Source organism: Mustelus asterias, chromosome 10 (genome assembly GCF_964213995.1).
Source record: "Mustelus asterias chromosome 10, sMusAst1.hap1.1, whole genome shotgun sequence".
NCBI classification, from domain to species: Eukaryota; Metazoa; Chordata; class Chondrichthyes; order Carcharhiniformes; family Triakidae; genus Mustelus; species Mustelus asterias.
Window position 1 is genome coordinate 62711673 of NC_135810.1, and position 19034 is coordinate 62730706.

At 42.4% G+C, this 19034-nt stretch overlaps 1 protein-coding gene across 1 annotated transcript in view; it reads right to left on the reverse strand.

The window, feature by feature from the left end:
* Nucleotides 1–19034, reverse strand: part of LOC144499631 (protocadherin Fat 3-like) — a 696014-nt gene that overhangs the window by 338652 nt on the left and 338328 nt on the right. The window lies entirely within an intron of this gene.

Consider the following 19034-nt stretch of genomic DNA (forward strand, 5'->3'; position numbering starts at 1 on the left):
TTGAGGGAGAGATTATTGTTGCCGCACCAGTTCACCAGATTCTCTATCTCATTCCTGTATTTGTCTCGTCATTGTCTGAGATCCGACCCACTACGGTGGTGTCGTCAGCAAACTTGAAAATCAAATTGGAGGGGAATTTGGCCACACAGTCATAGGTGTACAAGGAGTACAATAGGGGGCTGAGAACACAGCCTTGTGGGGCACCGGTGTTGAGGATGATTGTGGAGGAGGTGTTGTTGCCTATCCTTACTAATTGTGGTCTGTGAGTTAGGAAGTTCAGGATCCCGTTGCAGAGGGAGGTGCCGAGGCCCAGGCCACGGAGTTTGGGGATGAGTTTTGTGGGCATAATGGTGTTGAAGGCTGAGCTGTAGTCAATGAACAGGAGTCTGACATAGGATCTACGATTTTATGATCCTAACAAGCCCATACAGTAAAGAATTGTCCAAAAGCTAATAAGCAAATTTATTTATACATATTTAGTATACGAGCAACAGGGTGCCACCAGAGATAATTGCCAATAGGAAAGATCTGGGGCTGGATTTCCAATCCCCCATGGGGGAAGAAAATGAGTGCCAGTGCATTTTGAAATAACAACAATGCTCTTGGATTGTGTGTTAGTCTGTGACACAATGCAATTTTCAAAGGAAGGGCAGGGTGGGGTGTGGGGGAGGCGGGAGCAACCCACATACCTCCAATTCATTTCAGAGCTTGTCAAGAGGCTGGGGAGGGACAGAATGAAATATTCAGAAGGTCAGAATGGGAAGCGTGAACGGTTAAGGGCATGTTCATGCACACCTGTGGGGAGAACAGCAGGGCGCCAATAACATATTTTTGCTGTTGATTTAAATTGAGGTGCTCATGCAGTGGCACAAAGTTTCAATCACCTGAGCAGAGTGGATTAAGTATCTGATGAGTGAGCGCTGTTCGGACTGAGAGATTTTCCAGCCCTCTGCTCTCCTGTCTGCTCCAATTGTCCAGGCAATGGCAAGCCGACATGTGGCTGCTGTCTCCCTTTGAAAATCACCCTGTAGAGCTTGTTCTTGTTTCAGGGCAGCACTTGACACCACTAACTAGGTGTCAAACCCACATCCAACCCAATTGGGGTCTTTGCATATAAAATCACGTCACCAATGTGGCACAGGGTCAGGCCCTGGAAATGATCTGGAAGTTGGGTTCCTGATCTCAGATGGAAAATTCAGCCCTGGGTGTTTCCCGGAGTTAATATCTCGCTGAAGGATTCACCAAGCTTAGATTTTTACTCTATGACTTCAGATTTAGACAAATTTTCAACAGATTCAATCATTCAGTCTGTGCCACATCGATATGCAATTCCCTCTCAAGGGCAGATTTACTGGAACTGCTTGTTCACAAAATACAGGTTTTACATTCATTCACTGCTCCTTGAATTCCACTGACAAGCATGCATATTGAACAGAGTTTAACCTGTACTTTTTGTGAGCGAACTAAATCTTTTTTATATTTCATATGAATAAATACGTTTTCTCATCATTGTGAAATGTGAATACATTTTAACAAAAGGAAACAGGACAGCAGGAAAAAGACTGCACTTTGAGAAGAGCGTAGGCCTGATAGATTCATAGTTATACTCTACAGAAGTCCAACTTCCCCAATTAGTGCTCCTGCCATTAAACATCTTTCCAGCAAGATGCAAAAATGCTAACACACATTAGACCAGGTAAAGATCAGGCATGTCTAGCTGCTCAACATACTATAAAATACTGACCTTCACAATATCCCTAAATTACACCACCCACACTAATAGCTTCTATTTTGGGATACTGCTCAGGCAAACAGAGACCTATTCAATGTGCAACATCAATGAAAAATATCAGTGTCTCAACCTGAAGTGCTGACTGGATATAAATGATAAAGGACTCTGCTCCACACGCTTGTTCAAAATATTCAACTTGCACCATTCATCCATAGTGTGCACTAACAATCCCCATTACCATATAGTCCCTCTCCAAAGGAGCTTTGATCAGATTATTTGATGTAAATTTGTCAAAGGATGGATGATTTTCTGTTTGCTTTGGACCTGCTGTTTTTTTTGTCACCCGCTGCTAACCTATTTCTTCCTGAAGTAATTAATAATCCTTGTTCTTATTTGCCAAGCTGCCTGCTTTTGTCATCACCAAATTTAATAACTATATTCTCAATCTCCATGTCCAAATAAACTATATATAGCAAGCACTAGCGCTGACTTTTGGAGCACATCATTTACAATCTTTCTCCAGTCCAAGTAAATTTATATTTTTGCTTATAACATATACCCAAATTTTCTAAGTAGTCCCATGAGAAAAACCCTATTGAATGTCTTTGCAAATCTATATACACTACTGCATTTCCTTCAAGTATCTAATTGGCCACTTCTTCACTGAACTCTATTAAATTTATCAAACAGGACTTGCTTTAACAAAGCCAGACTTGCTAGCCTTAATTACCCTTTGCTAAGTACTCATTAATTTGATCTCTGAATTAAGATAGAGCGACTGTTCGTCCTAATCCATAATTTCCTTGTGATCAATCCAGTTTGACCTCTACTGGCATCATTTTTGATGATAAGTCAAGATCAGTAGCTTGTGATCAATGGACAACACAAGTGCAAAAGTCAGCCAATCCTGGAATCATACCTGGTCAGTTATTTGCATGGTGCATTGGTTGACTGTGACATCAAATCACTGTTGTGTTTTGTTAAATTGGATGTTAAGATTTAACGGGCTCAAGTCACAACCTTTGTAGCAAAAATACACAAGCATCATGACTTTCAACAGTTTGTGGTCAGTGATGCAATTGAGGACAATAGTTTTATATCTTTTCTGACAATGCAGCACTCCCTCTCTAGTACAAGTCTATTTTATGTACTGTAGTCAGTTAACTAAAACTGGCGTGGACCTCGTCAAATTGACATTAAATATGCAGTTAGCAGACTAATGGTGAGGATTGCTCCCAACATTTTGTAATTTAGGAATTATTTTAATGGTAAAGTGATTTCATGGTATTCAGATCATCTATAATGGTCACTCAGCACATTGGCCTGGAGTTTCCTGACTGATTTATGGACACACCCAACTGCTATGTTATGTTGTAATATGCCTTTATGGGATAGCAGCATGCCATCGTTAGAAGGGAAGCGTGTCATGCGATCCAGTCTCAATTTCACTTGGACCTCTAAGCGGAGCACACGGTCTGCTGTTGATGTCAACAAATGTTCTCCTCATGTACCTGTGTTCTCATGTACCTGGTTTAAATATGTGAACCCAAAATGTGTTTAGACAATCTCTGATGAGTGATTGGTGCCTTTATATCATTATAAAAACATGATATATTCCATTATAAGAAACTTTATTAACAGATTTTTCAATCATTGACCTAGAAGAAGAAATCAGTAATTTCAGTTGGCTAAAAAGCTTTGGATTAAACACATGGGAGCAAACATTGGACCTAATTTCAAACACGAGACAAAAAAAAAATTGACAGTGAAAAAAATTCTCCTAATCTTCTCTCCAGTTCTTTTACCAATGAGTTTGAATCCATGGACCGCAGTTATTGACCAACTCGCCAGAGGGAATTTTTTTTCCCTGTGTACTCAATCAAAATCTCTCACCTTGAAAACCTTTGTTAGGTTACCTCTTAGCCTACTCTGTTTCAAGGAAAACTATCCTAACTTTTCCAACCTCTCCATTCCTGATAGCATCCTGGTAAATATCCTCCATACCATTTCGAAAGCTATAATATTGTTTTGGAAATGTGATGCCCAAAGTGATCCACAATTCACCCAGCCAAGGTCTAATCAGTGATTTTTAAAGTTCTGGTCTGATATCTTTGCTTTTATATTCTATTCCTTTATCTATAAATCAAAGTAGTTTTTTAATTGCATCACCAATTTGTCCTGCCACCTTTAGGGATTTGTGAATATGTACGCCGAAGGCCTCTCTACTCATCCACAATTCTGAAAATCATTTCATTAGGATCATTGCTTTTTCTGCTGTTTATAAATTACCTGAGCTTGAGCACAGGGTGCATAATTTTGAAGTTTGCAGATCATATAAAACTTGACAATGTAGTAAATAGTGGACATGATAGCAGCAGACTTCAGCAGTCCAAAAAGAGACTGATAGAATGGGAAGCAACATGTTAGATGCAGTTTAACATGAATAAGTGTGAAGTGATGAGAAATAACACACAGAATCTACTTAGTATTCTTTGAGGAAGGGGTGAGTGCAAGGGTAGATGGACCTGGAGATACATACTCACAAATCTTTGAAAGAGGCAGGGCACTTTGGTAGGGCAATTAAGAAAACATATGGGATACTTTTACGTTGTGAATAGAGGCACTGAATACAAAAGGCACTTTTAAAACTTTACGTGGGGAGTTTTCCCATTCTGTCCGCCACAGGAATTGTACATAAGTGCCACAGGGGTGGACCACGCAAAGGTCCGGTGACGTCGAGCAGGATTTTCTGGTTTTGGGGTGAGAGCAGCCTGAAAATCCCACCCTATAAATCTCAGGTTAGGTCTCAGTTACATTATCATGTACCATGTTGTGCACTGCAGTTTAGAAAGGATGTCAAATGATTGAGAGACGATACAGAGGAGGTTAACCAGAATTATACCAGAGATGAGGGATTTTGGTAAAGCAAAGAGAAGGGAGAGGAGAGAGAGAGGAGAGGAGGAAGTGAATAGCAAAAGGAGCTGTGAGTAGGAGGGTCAGGGAGGAAGGAGCAACCAGGGGGATCGGGGAGCAGAGACAGACTATTTCAAAATGGTGTTGATTGCCACATCAGCCCAGTGCAAAATGATCTAAAGTGTGCATACTGGCCCTATTATATCTGCAACATTCAAGTTGAACATCTTAAAATTGGGCAACTCAAAACAGGGACTTACTGTAGTCACACGGGTCAGGTGTGTATTTTGCAAGCTGAGAAATGAACAGGTTGGGTAGCCAGAGGAAGATACACGCCCTCAATCTTTCTACCAAATGTATCACATCACACGCTATGTTAAATTTCACCTCACATCTGTCTTCCCATTTTACCAATCCTCCTGAAATCTGTAACTATCCTCCCATTGTTCATGTTTCCTTTCAGCTCCAAACTTTTAAATGATGCACTGTATCCTCAAGTTCTGGTCATTTATGTATCCTAATACCAACAACCATTGAAAAACATCACAGTCTATCTTCCAAAAGTCTGAAAAAGATATATTTAACACTCAGCTCTCTGTCCCATCAATTTTGTATCCATGCTGCCACTGTCTATTTAGTCCCATGAACTTTGATTCATTATGTAATACTTTAAAAAAGGTCTTTTCAAAAGTCCATACCCTCATCAACACTCTCGGTTACTTCACCAAAGAACTTGATCAAATTAATCAACCATGTCAACCAAAGCACTGAACGTCAGACAATGGATTCAGTCAAATGTTTTATAACAGTCTCTTAATCTGGACTTTTACATGACTTTTACAAATCTGTGTTGACTTTCATTTATTAGCCCTTACATAAGTGCAAATTAATTGTCTAAAATTGTTGTCTCAAAAATTAGGATGACGAGATGCCAGGTTTACTCCCTCGTCCTTTTTTGAAGCAGGGCTGTAACATTTCCTATCCTGACCATGATTCACTTTCCCCAAAACATAATTCAATGTTGCTCATTTCCTCATTGGGCTGGAAACACTAATAAAGTTCCCTTATACACATTTCAGGAATTATTCCCCCCCCTTTGCTGTTGACACTTAATTTCCTGGTTTATTTTATGATAACATTAACACTGCTCTGCAGTTCTTGCAATTTTTTGGAATTAAGTGCCATATCCTATAAACTAGCTGGACCAAAAGACAAAAAGTGGGATTAGGCTGGATGCTCCTTGTCGACCGGCACAGACATAATGGGCTGTTAGCTTTTTTTCATACTGTAAATTTCCATGACTGTAATAACGAGCTGCTATGAAAAACTGAGCCTGGTGAGACATTGCTGCTCCGTCATGTCCAGAAAGCTGATCCTCTTGTCTTATGCTCAGGGTATCACCTCCTTTGAGCTGGAGGTTCTGCATCAATCCCTCGATCATGTAGAGTGGCATGTGGCTGAGGAAAAGGAAGAAGCTGTTGTTGCTGCTCCTGTTATCAGCGGTCCAAAATAGAGGTGCATATGTTCCTCCCTGCTGCAGTGAAGACAGAGAGCAGGGAATTGCAAATCAAAGTGGACAAAGTCCAAGAAAGATATCATTATGCCAAAAAGTTGAAAAACAGCTACGAAGCAATGAAAGCATGCTCTCAGAACACACCTTCTGAGCACAAATTCTTCACAAAGACTTGGAAACAGTTATTTAGTTGCACACTTTAAAGGCTTTCCAGCTCATCAATTTCATTGAACAATGGATCCCTACGATGCTTACGCCTTATTGACCCTATTGAGACGAAACACCTGTAGGCTGGGTTAACATCTGCATTAATTGATTCTTTACATGTTTAAGTTAGAGACCTGACTATCTATAGTCAATATATCCCATGCCTTGAAATGCATCCCAGGAAAAGCCCAAAGTGAGCGGGATTTATCAGGTTTCCAACATGCTGTAAGTCTGGGGAGGGATTTGAGGTCCACATTGACCCACATTGGCAGTTAAAATTCTACCTAATGTGTCAAAGCATACATTTTCCAGCAGTGCAAGCTATCTGATACTCAAGCATAAGTGTCTACAGCTGCATTTTCACAAACTGAATGGATTTAATAACAAAGCAATAATGTAACTTTCTGATACCTGAACTTACACTGACCAAGAGAAACCTGAAGCAGCTCCTGCTCAAGCCCAAAGCACTGAACGTTGGACAATGGATTCAGTCACATGTTTTATAACACTCTCTTAATCTGGACTTTTACATGATAAAAATACAGAAAGCAATTTGAAATCCATGAATAATTAATATCAATGTATTCTCCTTGTGGCAGTACTGCAGTGTTATTATATAGTATTTCCACCCAAAAAATGAGAAGCAGATGAGTGAGTAAATGCTCAATGTGCTGTGGCATTGAGCCAAGAAGTCGCTTTCTGAAGCTAGAGTCAGATCCAAAGACAAACATCTAAAAACACTACTGTACACCAGCTTGGCCAGTTTACAACCACCACTGCGCTTGATCGCTTTATTCAAAGAAAGGTACAAAAGGACCATAAAAGCTGACAACTGGAGCCAAGCTATCTACTGTAGACCAGCCAGCACGTAATGCTGTCCAGTGAGAGGCACACCGACTTCTACTATTAATCATAATCTCTTCAGTTTGACCCAGATCCCATTCAACATTTTAGGAATTATTCATTGTACTTTTAATTCTTCTAAATTTACAGTAATCATAGAATCCCTACAGCGCCGGAGGCCGCCATTTGACCCACCGACAACAATCCTACCCTATCCATATCACCCCACATATTTACCATGCTAGTCCCCCTGACACTAAGGGGCAATTTAGCATGGCCAATCAACCTAACCCACACATCTTTGGACTGTGGGAGGAAACAGGAGCACCCAGAACAAACCCACACAGACACACGGAGAACATGCAAACTCCATACAGACAATGACCCACGGCCAGAATTCAACCCAGGTCCCTGGTGCTGTGAGGCAGCAGTGCTAACCACTGTGCCACTGTTTCACCCTATAATAACTGAACAGTTTACTGCAGTATCTCCCACCCCAGTTGAGATATAATCCAAGTCTGGATTTTAACATTCAGATTTACAAGCAATGCGAGTGATATCCCACAATCTGTTTCTGCACCTCAAGTTCAAACACCCAATACCATAAGGTGTTTTCATTCACCTGATTTTAAACATCTGCACTCAAGCAACTACAGTATCTGTCTGAAACACCGACTGCGTGCAGAATGTCACTTTTTAATTTCGTTCTGATATACGCTGCAAGTGATATTGCGGCACACATGAAAACCATTAAATAAAGTACTTTATTTTTAAGAATAAAATTGACATGAAGCCAAGAGTTGCAATATATAGCATGCTTAATCCTGTCAGGCCTGTAACAATTTATTAATTTAATATTAGAATGAAAGAAAGAATTTGCTTTTGTATAAGCACGTTTCATGACCTCGGGGCTAAGAAATTATGCTATTTTATTGAACTACTGCAAATAAAAAATGTTTAATGTTTTTTACACAAAAAGAGGATACTGGAAAATCTCAAGCAGGTTTGGAAGCATTTGTAAGGAAATAAGCAGAGTTAGTATGCATGCGTGTGGAGGCACACAAAATGCATAACCGGACGATGAGATGCTGCTAGAACATAGAACAGTACAGCACAGAACAGGCCCTTCGGCCCATGATGTTGTGCCGAGCTTTATCTGAAACCAAGATCAAGCTATCCCACTCCCTATCATCCTGGTGTGCTCCATGTGCCTATCCAATAACCGCTTAAATGTTCCTAAAGTGTCTGACTCCACTATCACTGCAGGCAGTCTATTCCACACCCCAACCACTCTCTGCGTAAAGAACCTACCTCTGATATCCTTCCTATATCTCCCACCACGAACCCTAGAGTTATGCCTCCTTGTAATAGCTCCATCCACCCGAGGAAATAGTCTTTGAACGTTCACTCTATCTATCCCCTTCATCATTTTATAAACCTCTATTAAGTCTCCCCTCAGCCTCCTCCGCTCCAGAGAGAACAGCCCTAGCTCCCTCAACCTTTCCTCATAAGACCTACCCTCCAAACCAGGCAGCATCCTGGTAAATCTCCTCTGCACTCTTTTCAGCGCTTCCACATCCTTCTTATAGTGAGGTGACCAGAACTGCACACAACTCCTCCAGTTTGTGCTGGGCTTCACTGGAACATTGCAGCAGGGCAAGGATGGACATGCAGACATGAGAGTAAGGTGCTGAGTTAATGGCTGGAATTCTCCAATCTCACCACTGGGATTGGCAGTTCCGCTGCAGTGAACAGAGGTATAGCACTGGCAGCAGGGCATGCAGACCGGAGAATTCCAGCCAATATTTTTCATTTTTGTACTGTTTTAAGCACTCTCTCAATTAGTTTAAGACTGGTTCCAAATGCTCATTTTTAAGGCAGTCCATTAAATTGTCCATTACAAACCCCGGTATGATATTTAAAATAGTCTAACAGAAGCCCATTAGAGCCTGTGGAATAACCAGGAATGTGGCACACCAAAGCAAGTTAGCACACCAGTATTACTTAAAGGATTAAATTTAACCATTTCCACCATTCAATCATTTGACTGCACTCCAATAATTTCCACCATCATACTTAGCTAAATCTTTAAGTGTTCTAAGTGAAAGTAGGGTTGGTTAATGGGATTACTCATTGTGAACGGGTTGTGCATTCCAGATCAAGAGGCGGCATCAAGAATAAATTTTCTCCACATATATTTCCTGACAACTGATTCTCTTATACCCAAAGTCATAATATTAATTTTAAAAGATGATTATAAGAAGGAGCATGAAGAAACCTAATGATAATGATGGTGGTTACAGTAACATTCATGTATTGAGCAGCAAAGAGAAATTTCCGAACAACAAAAAAAAAGCTAAATGAGTTATCCCATGGAATTTCTCAGAGTAATAAAATTAAAACTGTATCCAGGGGCAGAATTTCCCCTTTTTTGAAGATTGTGGCAATCGATAGGAAAAGCAGTGTAGAAGCCGCTAGCCCCAACGACGGCATTTTCCGTCGTATTGCTTGGGACTTGAATCAAAAACAAAGTGAAGGGGTGAGTCTCTCAGCATCATGTCAATCAGAGCAAGTACCATCAGCAACTTTGTTTTTTTTAAAAAAGATTGCAGTGCCATTTTCAAATGCCCCTTTTTGGGAAACTTGAGCCATTCAACCCTGACACAGAGCAGTGGGTGCAATATGTCAAACGCCTGCACTATTTTCTTAAGGCCAATGAAATTGAAGGGGAAAAGAAGCAATGGGTAATCCTACTAACAGCCTGTGGGGCTTCAACCTATAGCCTGAGAAGGAGTCTGACTTCTCCAGATGCCCCCGACTCCTAATCATTTGAGGAGCTTCTGGAATTGTTAATGAACATATCACCCTAAGCCCTCGGGTGATAATGCAATGAAACAAATTTAATTTGATGACAAGAGCCCCAGGGGGGATTACAGCAGCATTCCAAAAGTGGTGAAAATTAATTCTTGATGCCTCCTTTTGATCTGGAATGCACAACCCGTTCACAATGAGTAATTCCATTAACCAACCCTAATTTCACTTAGAACACAAAGATTTAACTAAGCATGATGATGGATTTTATTGGAGTGCAGTCAAATGATTGAATGGTGAAAATGGTTAAATTTAATCCTGTAAGTAGCACTGGTGTGCTAACTTGCTATGGTGGCACACATAAGATAAACAGCCGAACAGTGCGAGTTCTAGTCTGCACTCAATGACATGTTGAGACACAGGCTAGTCTGTGGTGTTAGCAACATGGCCAAACAGAAAAGAATTACTAGCAGAGACAGAGATTACTTAATAGAAGGAATTAGAGCCCAGGCTATGGAAAGTGGCAAAAGGGAGTTTGATGGAACTGCAATGCATGCAAGCGGACAAGGTCCACCAAGTATGGCAGGCAGCTGCTGGTAGGGTACAGGAAGTATTGAGCAAAGAGGCTCAGAGCAAAAGAGAATGCAGAGATACAGTAAATTTGGTCCACAGACCAGGAATTATGAAGAATGCTATCAGTGTGGGGTAGGGGGAAGATGTAAATTTAGGGAAGCTATATATTATACCTGCAATAGATCAGGAAAGCTATATGTTATACCTTCAATAGGAAGGGGTGCATTAGGAGCAAGTGCACTAAGCAGGGCCTATTGGGGGCCAACAAAAAGCAATTATGACTTCAGTACACAGTGTTGAGAATAACCTTGAAAATAATTCTGAAGTATACAGGTTAAACAACATTAAGTTGGGCAAGATGGCCCCAATTATGATCGTCTTGACAGTAAGTGGTCAGCCACTCAGAATACAGGTGGACATGGATGCCTCCACTACAGTGGTAGGAGAACAAACACATCGTTATTTACAGGATGGGGTCCAGCCCTATAGTTAAGAAGCATGACTAGCTACGTATACCAGGGAAGCTTTAAGATTCTGAGGAATAACTACAGCTGTAAGATAGCGTCACTAGTCAACTCAACTACCTCTAAAAGTGGTAGGGGGCCAAGGGCCCAGTTTGATGGGCTGAGATTAGTTTCACTAAATTAGAAAATGGCTAGAAATCATCAAAATCAACAAAGGAAATTTTTGTGAAGTCTTAGGTGTTCTGGAGGGAATTGGGCAAGATACAGGGCCTAAAAGCAAAACTTTACGTAGATGCTGAGGCCATTTGTACAGTAAATTAGCAGGAGGCTTAACTTACACTCGACTTGATATGAGCCATGCATTCTAACAATTGGAATTAGACAATACATCTCAAGAATTTGTTACTATAAATACCCACAAAGGCTTATACTCAGCTACCATCTCATCAGCGTGTGTAATTTTCCAGTGCATGACGGAAAGCTTACGACAGGATCTACCTAAGGTTGTTGTCTAGATGTACTGATAACAAGAGCATCTAAGAGGAGCACCTAACAAATTTTAAAGAAGTTTAAAAAAGATTTCAGAAGGCCAGAGTAAGACTAAAAAGGCAGAAATGTATGTTCCAGACTTATGAAGCGACATACTTCGGATTCAGAGTAGACGCCCAAGGGCTGCACCCTATGGAGGAGAAGATAAAAGAAATAAAGGAAGCACTTGCCCCCAAATAACATGTCAGAATTGAAGATTTCTTTTAGGAATGGTCAATTATCTTTCTACAGTTTTGGCACCTTTACACATACGGCTTAAGAAACACCAGAGGTGATATTGGAGAGAGCGTCACAGGTTCAACAGGTTAAAACTGGCATCGCAGCCATCCAATGTCTTAGTTCATTTTGACCCCTCAAAAAGAAATCATTCTTACCCGCGACACGTCTCCTTATGGAATCAGAGTGGTTTTATTGCATAAGATGGAAAATGGTGCTGAAAGGCCTATCGTCTATACCTCGAGGATTCTAACTGATGCTGAAAAAACTTATTCTCAAATCAAAAAAGAGGGGCTAGCCATCAGCTTTACAGTGAATAAGTTCCATCAATACTTTTACGGACAGCACTTCATAGTTACTCACCACAAATGCCTGTTAGGCTTGTTTAGTAAGACGTCTCACAACACCAGGTTAAAGTCCAACAGGTTTATTTGGTAGCAAATACCATAAGCTTTTGGAGCACAGCTCCTTCGTCAGATGGAGTGGTTATCTGTTCTCCAACAGTGCACAGACACAGAAATCAAGTTACAGAATACTAATTAGAATGCAAATCTCTACAGCCAGCCAGGTCTTAAAGGTACAGATAATGTGGGTGGAGGGAGCATTCAACACAGGTTAAAGAGATGTGTATTGTCTCCAGACAGAACAGCTAGTGAGATTCTACAAGCCCAGGAGGCAAGCTGTGGGGGTTACTGATAATGTGACATAAATCCAACATCCCGGTTTAGGCCGTCCTCATGTATGCTCCCTTGTTTAGGGAAGAGTTAAGTTGTGAGGGCAAGGGTGGTAATTCCCACTCCTGTTAGAAAGCTATTACAAGAGTTATACTGTTTCCACCCTGGGATCACACAGCAATGTGTGGTGGCCCGGGATTGCCAGGGACCCAGGTTTGATACTGGCTTTGGGCGTCTGTATCGAGTTTGTACATTCTCCCTGTGCCTGTGGGGGTATCCTCCAGGTGCTCCCACAATCCAAAAATGTGTAGGTTAGGTGGGTTAGCCATGGTAATTTGTGGGGTTACAAGGATATGGTGGAGAGAAAGGCCTGAATAACATGCTGTTTCGGAAAGTCAGTGCAGACTCGATGGGCTTAATGTTCTCCTTTTGCACTGTCAGGATCCTATCTAAGGAAGTCCGCAAATCAATGACCTTATAATGGACTGTGTTTGAGATCCATTTGTTGTATAATATTGTAAACATTTCCATTGTTATTGAAATGTGTTAGTCAGAAACTTAACGAGGGAGGAATGTGGTAGTATGCCCCTTTAAGCGGTGAGCTTGGCGTGTCATGTGACTGTTTGGCTAATCGGGCTGGAGTGCATGAATACTGGGGCTGAAGGCGGGTTTTTCTTTCCAGTTAGGATCCTAGAGTTGTGGAGCCTTTATCTCACTCTCTGTGAATAGTTATCTTAATAAACCATTTATTTGTTAATCCACTTGGTGGTTGCTGGTCTTTACTAGGGCTAGGGGGACAGAGTTGGAGAACGAGACTGACTGATTTTCTCTGCAGAGATCCATCATGGACTCCATGGGCTCAGTCTGTACCATAAATGGCTCCGCGTTCCATTTACCTATCATGTTTGTGCTTGCTTACCTACATTGGTTCTGCATGGCAATGGCATTATGTCAAGTAACATCTTGACTTAAAAATTCTCATCCTCATTTTCAAATTCCTCCTTGGCCTTGCCCCTCTCCATTTCTGTAATCTAATCCAACCCCACAACGCTTCAAGATAATTGAGATCCTCTACTCGAGTATCTCCACCATAAAACGCACAACAATTGTCGGCTGTATCTTGAGTTGCTTGGACCTAAGCTTGGAAATACTCTCCTTAGTGTTCCGCCTCGCTACCTCACATTCTTCCTTTAAAATGCTCCTTTAAAACCTTCCTTTTGACCAAACTTTTGGTCATCTGGCCTAATATCTGCCTGTATACCTCAGTTTAATACATGGTTTTATAATATTCCAGTGAAGTACATCATGACATCTGAGTATATTTACATAATATCTTTAATACAACTTTTTTCCATAATGTCCATTTTCGATTGCTGCCTGATAGCCTTTACACTTATGATGAATGATAAGACAAGCGTTAACACTGACCTTTGAAGGGATGCTTGGTTTTTTGCAGGACTGCTTTGTGCTGGAATGAGAGGTGGAGTGGGAAGTGACTTTTGAATGTTGCCATCGGCAAGTTGACTGGTAGATCCTAAATCAACATTATAATAGTGAGGGCATCCCAGACAGCAGCATAATCATTGCCAGTGCCTTGGTCACCTTATATTCCACCCCTTCCTCACCTTCTTCAGGATGTGGAGATCCCGGCGTCGGACTGGGGTGGGCACAGTAAGAAGTCTCAGAACACCAGGTTAAAGTCCAACAGGTTTATTTAGTAGCATGAGCTTTAAGAGTGCTGCCCCTTCATCAGGTGAGTGGAGGATTGGGTTCACAAACAGGGCATATGCAGACATAGACTCAATTTACAAGATAATGGTTTGGAATGCGAGTCTGAACAGGTAATCAAGTCTTTACAGGTGCAGACAATGCGAGTGGAGAGAGGGTTAGGTACAGGTTAAAGAGGTGTGAATGGTCTCAAGCCAGGACAGTTAGTGAGATTTTGCAAGCCCAGGCAAGTCTTGGGGGTTACAGACAGTGTGACATGAACCCAAGATCCCGGTTGAGGCCGACCTCATGTGTGCGGAACTTGGCTATCAGTTTCTGCTCAGCAATTCTGCGTTGACATGTGCCTTGAAGGTCGCCTTGGAGAATGCTTACCCGAAGATCAGAGGCTGAATGCCCTTGATTGCTGAAGTGTTCCCCGACAGGAAGGGAACATTCCTGCCTGGTGATTTTCGAGCGGTGTCAATTCATCCGTTGTTATAGCGTCTGCATGGTCTCGCCAATGTACCATGCCTCAGGACATCCTTTTCTGCAGCATATCAGGGAGACAACATTGGCCAAGTCACAAGAGTATGTACCGCGTACCTGGTGGATGGTGTTCTCACATTAGATGATGGCATCCATGTCGATGATCCGACACGTCTTGCGGAGGTTGCTGTGGCAGGGTTGTGTGGTGTCGTGGTCACTGTTCTCCTGAAGGCTGGATAGTTTGCTGCGGACAATGGTCTGTTTGAGGTTGCGCGGTTGTTTGAAGGCAAGTAGTGGGGGGTGTGGGGATGGCCTTGGCAAGATGCTCGTCTTCATCGATGACATGTTGAAGGCTCTGGAGAAGATGTCATAGCTTCTCTGCTCTGGGAAAGTACTGGATGACGAAGGGTACTCTGTCCATCGTGTCCCGTGTTTGCCTTCTGAGGAGGTCGGTGTGGTTTTTCGCTGTGGTGCGTCAGAACTGTCGATCGATGAGTCGAGCACCATATCCTATGCTTACAAGGGAGTCTTTCAGTGTCTGTAGCGATCCTCCTCATCTGAGAAGATCCTGTGTGTATGGAGGGCTTGTCCATAGGGGATGGCTTCTTTAATGTGGTTCGGGTGGAAGCTGGAGAAGTGGAGCATCATGAGGTTATCCATGGGATTACGGTAGTGAAGTGCTGAGGTGACCGTCCTTCATGGAGATGCGTGTCCAAGAATGCAACTGATTCTGGAGAGTAGTCCACGGTGAGTTCTGAACCTTCTTCAGATTGGCCTCAAGTGGTTCTACGTGCTACACCTTGCTCCTCCAGCAATCATAGAATCGCTACAGTGCAGGAGGCGACTATCAGCCTGCACCAACAACAATCCCATCCAAGTCCTATCGCTATAACCCCATGTATTTACCCAGCTAATCCCCCTGACGCTAAGGGGAGATTCAGCATGACCAATCCATCTAACCCACATATCTTTCAGACTGTGGGAGGAAACCGGAGTACCCAGAGGAAACCCATGCAGACATGGGGAGAATGTGCAAATTTGACTCAGACATGCACCCAAGGCCAGAATTGAACCTGGGTCCCTGGCCCACTGAGGGAGTAGTGCTAACCACTGCGCCACCAATTAATTTCACTGCTGTGGAATGGTGTTCAGAGCGCAGCATACCATGACCATTCCAGGTTGGTACATATTGAATGGCACCTCCAAATATGCTTAGGCATTGAAAGCCCATCAAAAGCTTTCCAATGACTTCCTCAACTGCACATCGGGCTGTCATAAGGCTTGCATTGTATATTTCCTGGGCCTCATTGGTTGAGCTCCTCAGGAGTCTCATCAGCTATTACGTCTGCTATGAGGTACAAAGAGCTCAGGGAGGGTGAACTACTACAGGATGAAAGCATCATAGTAATTACTCCAGAATCTTCATGTGAGCGGCATTGCTGCTTCACAGCGCCAGGGACCTGGGTTCAATTCCCGGCTTGGGTCACTGCCTGTGTGGAGTTTGCATGTTCCCCCCATGTCGGCGTAGGTTTCCTCCGGGGTGCTCCAGTTTCCTCCCACAGTCCGAAAGACGCGCTAGTTAGGTGCATTGACCCGAACAAGCGCCGGGCTGCGGCGACTAAAGAAAGTTTACAGTAACTTCATTGCAGTGTGAATGTAAGCCTACTTGTGACTAATAAATAAACTTTATTTTACTTTACTTCATCATACTTGCGTAAGTATCTATTTGTGATCACACACCAGCCACGCATTGATGAATACCCATGGTTAATCTCAGGGTGCACTAACTGCACACAATTAATGACACCCTGCACCTGTGGGAAGTCAGCCAGATCCTCAAACCTAACATCTACTCATCCTGACTGACGTTAACAGTGGCATAATTGCCTGCTCTGTCAAGAGAGCAGTCAGTTACGTTTATAATGCAGTTGCAGGCTGCCGACTGACTTCCTGCAAATGACTCCAGTAGAATCCTAGAAGGATTCAGAGGCAAAGCGGGTGAGGGTGATAATGACTTCAACAGCCAGTGTTCCAGTTCGCAGCCAGTCTTGTTGCAGCAGGCTGTAAATGTCTGTCATCACTGGATGTGAAATCCGAAGCCTCCAGAGATTCTGGTGTTCCAACATGGCAAGGAATCTTATTGTCTGCCTGTACACACTGTATTGGAGGTCTGGCTGCCAGCAAGCTTCCGCTTCTGCTCAACCTCTCACCCCTGTGGCAGGCTGTTGCTGCTCCAGAGGGTGCTGCTGTTGTTCTTGCTGGAATTCTTCCTGATACTCCTGGTTCTGCTGAGGCTGATCATCATATTGATTCTCATCCGAGGTCCGAGTAAAATGCAGAAGCAGAACCTAAACATTCCAATAGAGTCATAGAGGTTTACAGCATGGAAACAGGCCCTTCAGCCCAACTTGTCCATGCTGCCCTTTTTTCAAAACCCCTAAGCTAATCCCAATTGCCCGCATTTGGCCCATATCCCTCTATACCCATCGTACCCATGTAACTATCTAAATGCTTTTTAAAAGACAAAATTGTACCCGCCTCTACTACTACCTCTGGCAGCTCATTCCAGACACTCACCACCCTCTGTGTGAAAAAATTGCCCCTCTGGACACTTTTGTATCTCTCCCCTCTCACCTTAAACCTATGCCCTCTAGTTTTAGACTCCTCTACCTTTGGGAAAATATATTGACTATCTACCTTGTCTGTGCCCCTCATTATTTTATAGACCTCCAGGTCAGAACTCAAAAATAGAGATCAGATGCACAAATCTCCAAAGTTGTGAAAATAACCATTCTGTACAAGTACTGTGAACAAAACCTTTCACACAATCAGGCAAGAAAGCAGCTGTGTTGATTTAGCATTTATTGGCATATTTCCCCATCATGTCTTCAAGTCCCTCAATTACCATTACGTTTTTGCTTTGCTTTCATTTGGCGAGTTCCAGGAAGGCTGAGAAACCTGTGGACGCACAGTTACATTCCAAAAGTCATGTTAATATTGCTGTAATTGGCTGATTAACATATTGAAATTGGCAACCCGTCTCTCCCGAGGGGGTTGCTCACACGCAGCCTATCCCATTGCAGTTAAATACAGAAGTTGGCAAGTTGGAGACGGCTTCCCGACATGCTGTCAATTTCCATGCTTTTAACATCCAACCCTCTTCCAAACTCATGTGCTCCTGCAAGTTAAAATTGATCCCTTTTTATCTACTCAATTGTAACATTTATTTTTAAGGATGATGTGGGAGAGGACATTGCTACTTGCTGTAGACAGGTCAGGAAAAAAACCCAGTGAAATTATTGAAGTAATTATTGGTTGATTATATTACTTGCTGTCTACTGAATGATAAAAATTGAGGGATTAAATTGTTCAGTTTTCTGCTGGTTACTTAGTTACTCAATTGTACTTTTGTACTTTCACTGGCTGCTCGATAAAAGTGGTTATTTCGTCCATTACAATTTCTGCCATATGGAAGCATTTGAAAACAATAACATGAACATGACAAACCCATATTCCACCTCCTTCAGGTACCATGCCCTAAGAGGGCATTGGCAACCGTGGACTTTCATTGGATTGGCCCAAGATTATGCTTGGCAAAATACTGCAGCCGTTTGCCATTGCCTTCTGCAGTATGGCGGAGCAGGGAACCGCTACCCTTATTGCCTGCTAACAGGTATAGTGGAAGGATTTACAGCCTCATAATCAATCTGTTTCGTTATGAAGGTTCTTTCTGTGGTCACCAAGTCCTGAAGGTAGGGACACTATCGTTGCGTCAAAAGACTTACCCGAACCAAGATAGAAGATCTTTAATAACACCGATTCATAATAGTAAGATTAGCAAACTACACCTCAGGAATCAGTTTAACTTCAATACTGCACTGTATGGTCAGCATGAATTAGCAATAATGCTCCCTTCTAAATTGCCCCATTCATCCTATAATTGATTATCTCTCTCACCTAAAATACTGATTGTGATAAAAGTTAAATATAAAAGCTCTTCCTATTTTTCAGTTTTCAACATCATTTTTCACTTAGGGCAAGGCGTCAACTTATTTTCAAGTCAAAACCTTTTCTTAAGATTCATAGAAATCATAGAATCATAGAAACCCTACAGTGCAGAAGGAGGCCATTCGGCCCATCGAGTCTGCACCGACCACAATCCCACCCAGGCCCTACCCCCACATATTTACCTGCTAATCCCTCTAACCTACGCATCTCAGGGCTCTAAGGGGCAATTTTTAACCTGGCCAATCAACCTAACCCGCACATCTTTGGACTATGGGAGGAAACCGGAGCACCCGGAGAACACCCACGCAGACACGAGGAGAATGTGCAAACTCCACACA